Consider the following 9,875-nt stretch of genomic DNA (forward strand, 5'->3'; position numbering starts at 1 on the left):
CATACTTTTTGATGCAATATACAGTACACACACACACACACACACACACACACACACACGGAAATAAAAAGAAGAAAACACAGATTTGTCATTTCTAAATTATCATCCTTACAAAGGGATGAAGTAATAGAAAGAAATAGCTAATTGCTGTTTTGAAGTTACTGTAGGATACATTTTTTATGTTAAAAAAAAATCTTCCAGGGAAAGCCTACTCTCCATCCAACCAAATACGACTAAGTTGTTTGATAAAATTCATGGTTTCTTTTTCATCTTGATTTCCTAGATGGTTAGAAAACCTCCTGTGGCTTATTTGCACTTGCAGCATCAGGATATAAAAATGTCTTCTAAGAACATTAGTCTGCAAGGACATCTACTGGCATATTTCTTGTCTTGATAAGTCCTAGGGAAAATGTTTACTTAAAAACATTTGTGTCCAGTGCTGTTGACTTCACAGTAGGGAGAACAGAGAAGCAAGACATCTCTAGAGTAGTCCGAGTATATGTGCAGGAAATTTCCAGAAAATATAAAAATCTAAATGAGAGAGAGCCACTCCCGAAGAGGTAGAACCAGACAATGTCATTTAATGTTGAATGAAATGCACTAAGTTGGTTTTTTTTTTCGCCAATTCAAATAGTTTTATTATTCCATGTTACTTTTTCTGGGTCTCTGTGGAACAATGCTACACCTTCTACTTGACTCAATCTACTTCTTCAATGGTGGGGCCTGAAGAAGCACCACCAGATGGAGTAGCTCCTCCAACAGGGAAGCCAGCAAGCATTCCTCCAGGCATGTCACCTTCACTCTGGTATAGCTTGGTAATGATAGGGTTGCAGACTTTCTGCAATTCTTTCTGTTGATGCTCAAATTCTTCCATCTTTGCAGTCTGGTTCTTATTAAGCCAGCTAATGATTACATTGCACTTGTCAAGAATCTACTGTTTGTCCTCATCATTGATTGATCTTGCCTTTTAAGTTTCTCATCTTCAACAGTTGCTTTCAGGTTGAAGGCATAAGACTCCAGTGAATTCTTGGAGAAAACCTTATCTCTCTGCTTCTCATTCTCAGCTTTGTACGTCACAGCTTCTCAGACCATGCACTCAGTATCCTCCTAACTCAAGTGACCTTCTCATTGATGATGGTGATCTTATTCTCCTTTCCTGTGCTCCTATCTACAGCAGAAACATTGAGGATGTCATTGGCATCGATGTCAAAAGTAACCTCAATCCGAGGAACCCTACGGAGTCCTGGGAGTATGCCTGTGAGCTCAAAATTCCCAAACAGGTTATTGTCCTTGGTCATGGCCCTTTCAGCTTCATATACTTGAATGAGGACATCTGGCTGGTTGTCAGAGTAAGTGGTGAACGTCTGTGTCTGCTTGGTGGGAATGGTATTATTACACTTGATGAGGACAATCATGACTCCACCAGCAATTTCAATACCAAGGGAAAGCAGAATGACATCCAAGAGCAGAAAATCCTGCACATTCTCAGACTTGTCTCCAGATAGAATGGCTGCCTAGACAGCTGCACCACAGGCAACAGCTTCATCAGGGTTAATGCTCTTACTAAGTTCTTTTCTATAGAAGAAATCTTGCAGAAGTTTCTGAATCTTGGGGATTCTGGTAGAACCACCCACCAAGACGATATCATGGATCTATGACATGTCTAGTTTGGTATCTTACAGGACCTTCTCTACAGGGTTCATTATGCCATTGAACAGGTCAGCATTCAATTACTCAAATAGAGAAATCTCAGTATTGGCCTGGGTGCTGGAGGAGAGGGTATTCTTGGCCCGCTCAGAGGCAATGTGGAGATGCCTGACAGCTCTCTTGTTCTCACTGATGTCCTTCTTGTGTTTTCGCTTAAACTCAGCAATGAAATGGTTGACCATTAGGTTGTCAAAGCCTTTTCTACCGGAGTGGGTGTCTCTAGTTGTTGATTTGACTTCAGAAATTCTATCCACAATAGTGAGGATTGACACTTCAAAAATGCAACCTCCCAAGTCAAAAATCAGCACATTCCTTTTAGATTCGACCTTCTTATCTAAGCCATAAGCAATAGCAGCAACAGTTGGTTCATTGATAATTTGAAGTGCACTGATGCCAGAAATAGTTGCAGTATCTTTTGTTGCTTGCTACTGAGAGTCATTGAAGTAAGCTGGCCTTGTGCCAATGGCATTAGTAACAGTTTTTCTGAGGTAACCTTCTGCAATTCCCTTCATCTTTGTCAGAACCATTGAGGACACTTCCTCTGAGTAAAACCTTTTTGTCTCCCCTTTGCATTCGACTTGGACCTTGGGCCTGCCTGCAACATTCACCACCATGAAGGGTCAGTGCTTCATATCAGACTGAACAACAGCATCATCAAATCTATGTCTGATCAGACGCTTGGCACCAAAAACTGTGTTGGTGAGGTTCATTGCAACTTGATTCTTGGCCGCATTCCCTATTAATTGTTCTGTGTCAGTGAAAGCAATATAGCTTGACATGGTGCAGTTACCCTGGTCATTGGCAATGATTTCCACCTTTCCATGCTGGAAGACACAGGAGTATGTGGTGCCAAGATCAATGCCAACAGCAGGTCGCTTAGACATGGTTGCTTGCCCGAAAGCTGTTTCCATGTTCAATGAGACCCGCACTGCACTAAGTTAACTAGGATTTTAAATTTGCCCCCTCCTCAGTACAGAAGAAGGGGTGGGGCCTCAGAGGAAAGTTAGTTCCATTTTATAGATAAAAATATTAGCTTAATATTTTCTTGGCTTGATGTTTCATTTTCTTTTTGCTTTTGTGAGCTTGAATAGAGAAGAAAGTCTTATATTAATACTACATTCTCAGCCCCAACAGTAAGGCCTTAAATGTTTAATTTTAAGAACTGTGTGGTCTTCACTAAAAGTTTCAACACAGCCAACCTTGGGAATCTGTTTTCTTACAAAGTTGTTACTTGGTATTTTCCTGAATTCATGAAAATAATGAATAGCCATATATTGATGGCTTGATGGCTATACCTAAGACATTAGTCTTGAGTTTTCATTATTGGAAGGTTCTACCTCAGTGATTTTTCTTATGATTTGTAAATATATTTGTAAAATAAGGTATGTGTGTGTATATGTCTCCAGCAGGGCATTAATGCAGAGCACTGAAATTTGGTTCAAGGAGTAGAAATTTGTTTGTTTGAAAATGGTATGACAAACATTCTAGGCACTTTGTATTCTTACCTATTTTTCCAAACAGAGCCAAATCAGTGTGATTTCTTCTGGCACAGAACAAATAGACTACCAAATAAACTATTGTTACGCAGAAAATGAAATCCGAAGCATGATGTCCTGTCATAACTATTTCAGGAGTTACTCTTAGAAATCTGTCTTCCTGCTTTCTTCCTTGTGGTGAAGAGAAGCTTTTTTTCCACAAGGTCTCCTTATGTGATTTATAAAATATTTTTTTCACAACAGTATGACTATATTTACATGTTATGAATTATAACAAAACAAACTGATAAATATGTGTTAGGTAAAGAGAGAAGGAACAGTCATCCATGGGTACAATACTTATATTTTCGTGAGGATGTTGCTTTGACCATTTGAATATTTTTTCATTTGGTTCTTGATGCATACCACTCTTTAAAAAATTTAGCAGTAATTAAAAAAAAAGACTGAAATAATAAACTAACCAGCAGTACATTGTAAGAAAAACAACAGACAACTTGTAAAAAACAACATCTAATTTTATATTCCTGATTGGTTACAGTTTTGCATACCAGTTGTAGTAGGATTGTGCCTCAACTCATTTTACTTTTTTCAAAGAAAATATGTACAGCAGGCTTCACTAAAAACTGAGTTCTAAAACACCTCATCTTTACTGTTAAAGTAGAAAATGAGTCATTGTGGAAAACATATAGAAGATGTGACTTTATTCTGTAAGTGTGATATTTTGTCATTATCTCCAGAGATGTGTAAGCATGATTTACAGTGAAGTTACTGTATATGAACATTATAGTCCTACAAAATTCACTGATAAAAAAGTGACACTAAACAAAGAAGGAAAGAAAAAATAGAATGAGAATCTTATGTGTCAAGAGAAAGGAAACTGTTCAGAGACTTGGGTTACAGGAAGTAGTAGGTAAGGAAAGAAATAGGTGGCATTAATAAAATTCATAAGTTTCCACTTTCATATCTGTAGAGTGATTATAGCTGTGGCCCTTGGCTATATAAGTTACTTCTAACCAGATAAAGGAAGATATATTAAAATACCTATGAGGAAGTTTTCAGTGTTTTAAATTATTTCTTTTAGGGAACAAGTGCTACATTGAAGGTCAAGTTTATAAGCCTTCTTTGTATACTTAATATAATTCAACAGAACTCAAGAAACATTTCCTGTTTTTGACTAAGACAACTAGAAAATTATTAGGCAGTGAAATCATGGGTTGATCATTTAAATTGGGACTGGTTAACCCTAAATATTAGTGTACTGTATTTTATAGCAAAAGATATTCATATATTAAGTCTTATTAAATACTAATTTAGTGAGAATGATATTATGAAGTGATTTGAAGTTTGCGTAAGCATTGTCTTAGGAGCATACTGATTTGTAGGTTCCATAAATGGAGCTGTAGCATATTTTAAGGAATTTTTCTTAATCTATTACTTCCATAAACATGGATCAGGTCTCAATCTTAGGGAAATCTCATTTATCTAACTAGTGAGTTTCTGGTTGGTACTTGCTCTAGATGTTGTCGTTCCTCATGCTTATCACCACATTCAAATTAATTCTAGGTCAATGGCGCTCATAGAAAAAAAATCCAAAATGATAGATCATATTTAAATGCATTGTTGTGTTTCATATTTATATATGCATATATAAGATATTCATATATTTATTAATATATTTTATTTTATAAAATAGGAAAATAATCACATTATTTTCCTTTTCCCCCCCTACAATTATTCTCATATACCTCCACTCTTTCTCTTTCTAATTCATGGAATCTTTTCCTTGAATTGTTTTTATATAAGTATACATATACATGCTCATGCACATGAACACACATAAACACACACACACACACACATACATCCTGCTCATGCCATATAATGTCACTTATAAGTATATAATTTCAAGACTGACCATTTGGTATTAAGTAACTAACTAGTGTATTTTCCCCTAGGAAGACTATTTATTATTCTATTAGAATTCGTTAGTTGCCTGTAGTTCTTTATCTAAGATTGGGGCCCCAATCAGATTTCCTCATTACATCTTAGGGTGTCTACTAATGTCCTTGTTCAGGTATCGTGTAGGGAGCTATATTTTTGAAATTACTTGGATGAAACGTCCTTGTCAGTTATAGGAGATAAAATCTGACAACAGACTTTCTATTTCTGTGAATCTTAAAAGTATTTTGGCCTGACCAGTGAACTGCCCAACTTGAGATCCATCCCATGGGTGGTTACCAAATCCTGACACTATTACTGATACTTTGTTGTGCTTGCAGACTGGAGCCAAACATGGCTGACTGAGACAGATGCAGATACTCAGAGCCAAGCATTGGAGTGAGGTCTGTGACACCTATGGAAGAGTTAGAGAAAGGATGGAAGGAACTGAAGAGGATGGCAACTTCAAAGGAAGACCAACAATGTCAACTAGCCTGGACCTAAGAGATCCCAGAGACTGAGCCACCAACTAAAGAGCACACAGGGGTTAGTCTGACCCATTTGGCACATATATAATAGAGGACTGTCTTGTGTGACCTCATACACCTAATCCTTTAGAGACTTGATGCCCAAGAGTGGGGGATGACTTGGGGTGGGCACCATCTCAGAGACAAAGGGATGGGAAAATGGGAGAAGGACTCACTGAGGGGGGCAGGGTGGAAAAGCAACATTTGAGATGTAAATAAATAAAATAATTAAAATTTAGAAAAATAGATGTAAAATAAAATGTTTGGTCCTTCTTCCATGTTGCTTTCTGATCATTAGGTGTAGGAGTTTGGTTGTAGATATATCAACTGTGTCTGAACATCATATCATCATTTTGTTTCAACATATTGATTGGTTATCATTTTCTTTAATGATCATCACTTCTTTCAAAGAGAAGTTTCTTTGGTGTGGGATGAGAGTTGTACTTACCTTTGGATATAAAGATAAATATTAAGAATGTAGTTCAAGTTAAAGTGGCTTAGTAAAGTGGTAAACTTAGATACTCTTTCATGACTCTGACATTACTAGCCCAGAGTACTGGCTTGGAGATTAACCTTTTTAAAAATTCTCTTTCCTATCTTATGTATGTACACAGTATCTCCAACAATGCTATATGTTTTAGAGTTCTAGATTATGAGTAATTGTCATAGTGATAGTGTGTGGTGTACTCACTGCTCAGATGGTGTGCACTGTTCCATCAAATCATTTTAAAGTAACTATTCATATATATACATATATATACACAATAACTGGGCCACTGCCTAATGTCCATGCTGTCAGAATCTACCTCCCACTGATAACTCTGATTTACTATTTACTAATTTCTATGTTTCATCTTAACTGCTCTTGACCCAATTGAGCAACCATTTTTTTTTCTACTGGCCTCTTCATTATATCCTCATTCTCCCTCCTGCACACTCTCTCAGGAATGCCAGCCTCTGTCCTCTTCCTTATGGTCTCAAGCTTGGGAACTCTAAATCCCAGGAACCCTAAATCCCACCTATGTCTCTCCTCTTCAGCTATTGGCTGCTAGCATCTTTATTTACCAATCAGAATTAACTGGGGGCAGGTTCCTAGAAGCTATGTGCAGACCCTCTTGTGCAAACAGTTTTGGGGGACCCAATTAGCATTATAGTACAAGCAGCTACAGCTATCATAAGTTGTCATTGAATTATACATTAAAAGCAAGCACATGGCAGAGAAAAATAGTGCATGTCAGCATAGATGAAATCAAAATTCCATCAGCTCCTGAGTTAATACTATTTTTTTCACTTTTTAAACATCTACTATGATTATATTGAATTACTATATGGAAAAGCTTGGGGATAAGTAAATGGAGATTCTTTATTTCCAAGTCTTAAACTGTTTGAAATAAAAGGCAATGTTTGAAATCATCCTTGTTTTTACATTCAAGCTCCCCCTCACATTCAACATTAGCCCTTGGGATTTCTTTTCCAGTGGTTTTGGACCAGAGAGGAGAGAGGGCATAGGTTATGATGTTTATTTTTATAGTTGCTCTTAGTGAGATGACTGTCATTCATCTGTTGTAATTGCTATTGTAATTGCTATTCCATACATCAGGGTTTCTCAGCTTGAGCATGATTTACCTTTTGAACAGATTATTTCTTTTAGTCTCTACTCACTAGATCTCAGTAGAAACTTCTGCCTTCCCCATCCAGCCAAATCAAAGCACTTAAACTGTTTCTAGATATTTTCAGTTGTTCATTTAAGTACAGACATCCATATTTGAGAATCAATGTATCACGTGTGATACAGAAATTGTATAGGCTGCCATTATTTATACTGAGCTTGTATATGAGGCCCAATAAACCAAACCAAAATGGAATCGTTCACACTGACAATTTCATATAGCAAGCTAATAATAAACTATTTCTCTGTCTTTCTGGGAAATTAGGAGAGGGACTGGCATGAGCCAATTCCTCAAAAGGCTTCTTTTACTCAGCATGGAAAGGATGCCTTATCTTCTTTACCTTTTTGTGACAGGGCAAGAAAGTGTAGGTTCCTCCAGCTTAATTTTTTGTTTTGGTCATTTCAAGTTTAACTATAATTTGTTCTTCTTTATGAAAAATACCCCGAAGAATTATACCTTGCTTTTTTTTTTTGACTATTTGTGTTTATTGTATTACTTGTTCCTTGACTATTTGCATCTATTGTATTGCTAGGCCCTCAACCTAGAACTGACCTTAATACATGCATGTAATCAAAATGGTATAAAGGCATAAAGGAGGATGGTGGATGGGATTGGGGGTTCTATGGAGGGGAAATGGGGAAAGTGGATGACATCTATATTGTAAATAAATAAAATATCCAATAAAAACTAAAGAAAACTTTATACAATTTATATTTGTGGTAGTTTAAACAAAACTGGCACCAAAGGACTAATAGAGTGGCCCAGTAAGGAGGTATGGCATTGTTGGAGTAACCGTGGCATTTTTGGAGTAAGTGTGTCACTAGGGATAGGCTTTGTTTCAGATACTTATGTTGATCCCATGTGGCACTCTCCTCTTGCTGTCTAACGTTCTGAATATAGAACTCTTAGCTATTGGTCTAGCATTATGTCTTCCTGTGTCTCACTATGCATCCTACCATGATGACAATGGACTAAACCTCTGAACTGTAAGCCAGCCCCAATTAAATTAATTGCTTTCCTGTCTAAGTGTTGACAAGGTCACAGTATCTTTTCAAAGAGATAAAAACCCTAACAAAGACACGATTTTATCCTTCTGAATCATTAATTCCTGAAGTTAATTCATTCACCATCCAAAAGATATTTTATAAAATTCGTTGTCAGGTAAAATAGGTCTATACATCCTAATGGATGTTTCTATTTCCTAAGAAGATAATTGGGATTCATAATCATTAATGGTTTATATTACAAATAAGATTAACAGCCCATCCTAAGAATATATCTTTCCTGGAAAATTTCAATGTAAAAATCATGCTCTAATTTTAAAAAATTTAACTCTAGATTTTAGAGAAAAAATTATTGCGATTAAAATTTACCAAAGACTACTGAGTGCAGTATAGTCAATGAGAGGCAGAAGATGCAGTGGTGAAAAATGACAGGCAAATCTTACGGGAAGTAAAATCAAAAGCAATGTCATGAATAAATTGAAATAGATTGATGGTTGAAATTTCAGAATTTAAATCTATATAATGAAAAGTGAGAAATTGAATTAAGTGAAAATTTCTGCCAGATATTCACTATTGAGGAAAGAAATACTTAGGGGAATTCACAAAATCAATTGAAAGCATGGAGGACTCTATTCCCATCATTGGCAATAGAGAATAAAATGAAGACTTTGGATCTGGATAAACATTCCCAGTGCTGTGAGTTACATCAGAGCTTATACAGAGCATCATGAACACAGAGCCTGGGACTTTTTCTTGAGTTCTTCTTTGTGGGTCTCCAGAGGTCAGATTAGCAGGTACTTTGAATATGTCATTAGATAGTCCTTTTAAAGACATTCTAATACACTCCAACTTATATTCTTTCCTTCCAATACAATCTTTATCTTCTGAATGCATTTTTTGCACATTTCTCTGTATAGTTGAATTAAACAGGAGGAAAGAAAAGTTTTTTTTTTCACACAACTACCTTTCTTTTAGAAATTGAAAAAGACTTTTGGTGGATGACATTATTACATAGTCTTAGGTAGGTATCTTCTTCTTGTATGAAAATTATCAATTTGTTCATGAAGTTTGTGAATAACTAATAAAGTATAGTTAAATGTCTGAAGGCAATGCAAGGTACTGAGAAACACATTATAACTTTTTTAAAGTTTTTTTTCAAATTTAAATTTTTTTATTATTAGTCCTTAATCTTTTTTTTTTTTTAACAGTCCAGAAGTTATCTTCCTTCTGGTCCAGCCTCCCACAGTTCCTCATTCCATTCCTCTTCCCCCTGTCTCCAAGAGGAAGTCCAAAACCCACTCCCACCCCCATCCCACCTTCATCCCACCAGGCATCCCCATTCCTTGAGACCTTAAGTCTTTCAAGGATTAGGTGCATATTCTCTCACTGAGTTCAGAGGCAGTAGTCCTCTGTTGTACACGTGTCAGGGTCCTCATATCACCTAGTGTATGCTGCTTGGTTTGTGGCTTAGTGTCTGAGAGATCTCAGGGGTCCAGGTTAGTTGAGACTGCTGGTCCTCCTAAGGTGTAATCC

The 9,875-nt window shown here is 36.5% G+C and overlaps 1 pseudogene; it reads right to left on the reverse strand.

Annotated features, from left to right (window-relative positions):
* Positions 1-697: 697 nt before the first annotated feature.
* On the reverse strand, positions 698-2,591 carry LOC114625719 (annotated as a pseudogene).
* Positions 2,592-9,875: the final 7,284 nt, after the last annotated feature.

The sequence above is a fragment of the Grammomys surdaster genome, unplaced genomic scaffold, assembly GCF_004785775.1.
Source record: "Grammomys surdaster isolate TR1022 unplaced genomic scaffold, NIH_TR_1.0 220, whole genome shotgun sequence".
In the NCBI taxonomy this organism is placed as follows: Eukaryota; Metazoa; Chordata; class Mammalia; order Rodentia; family Muridae; genus Grammomys; species Grammomys surdaster.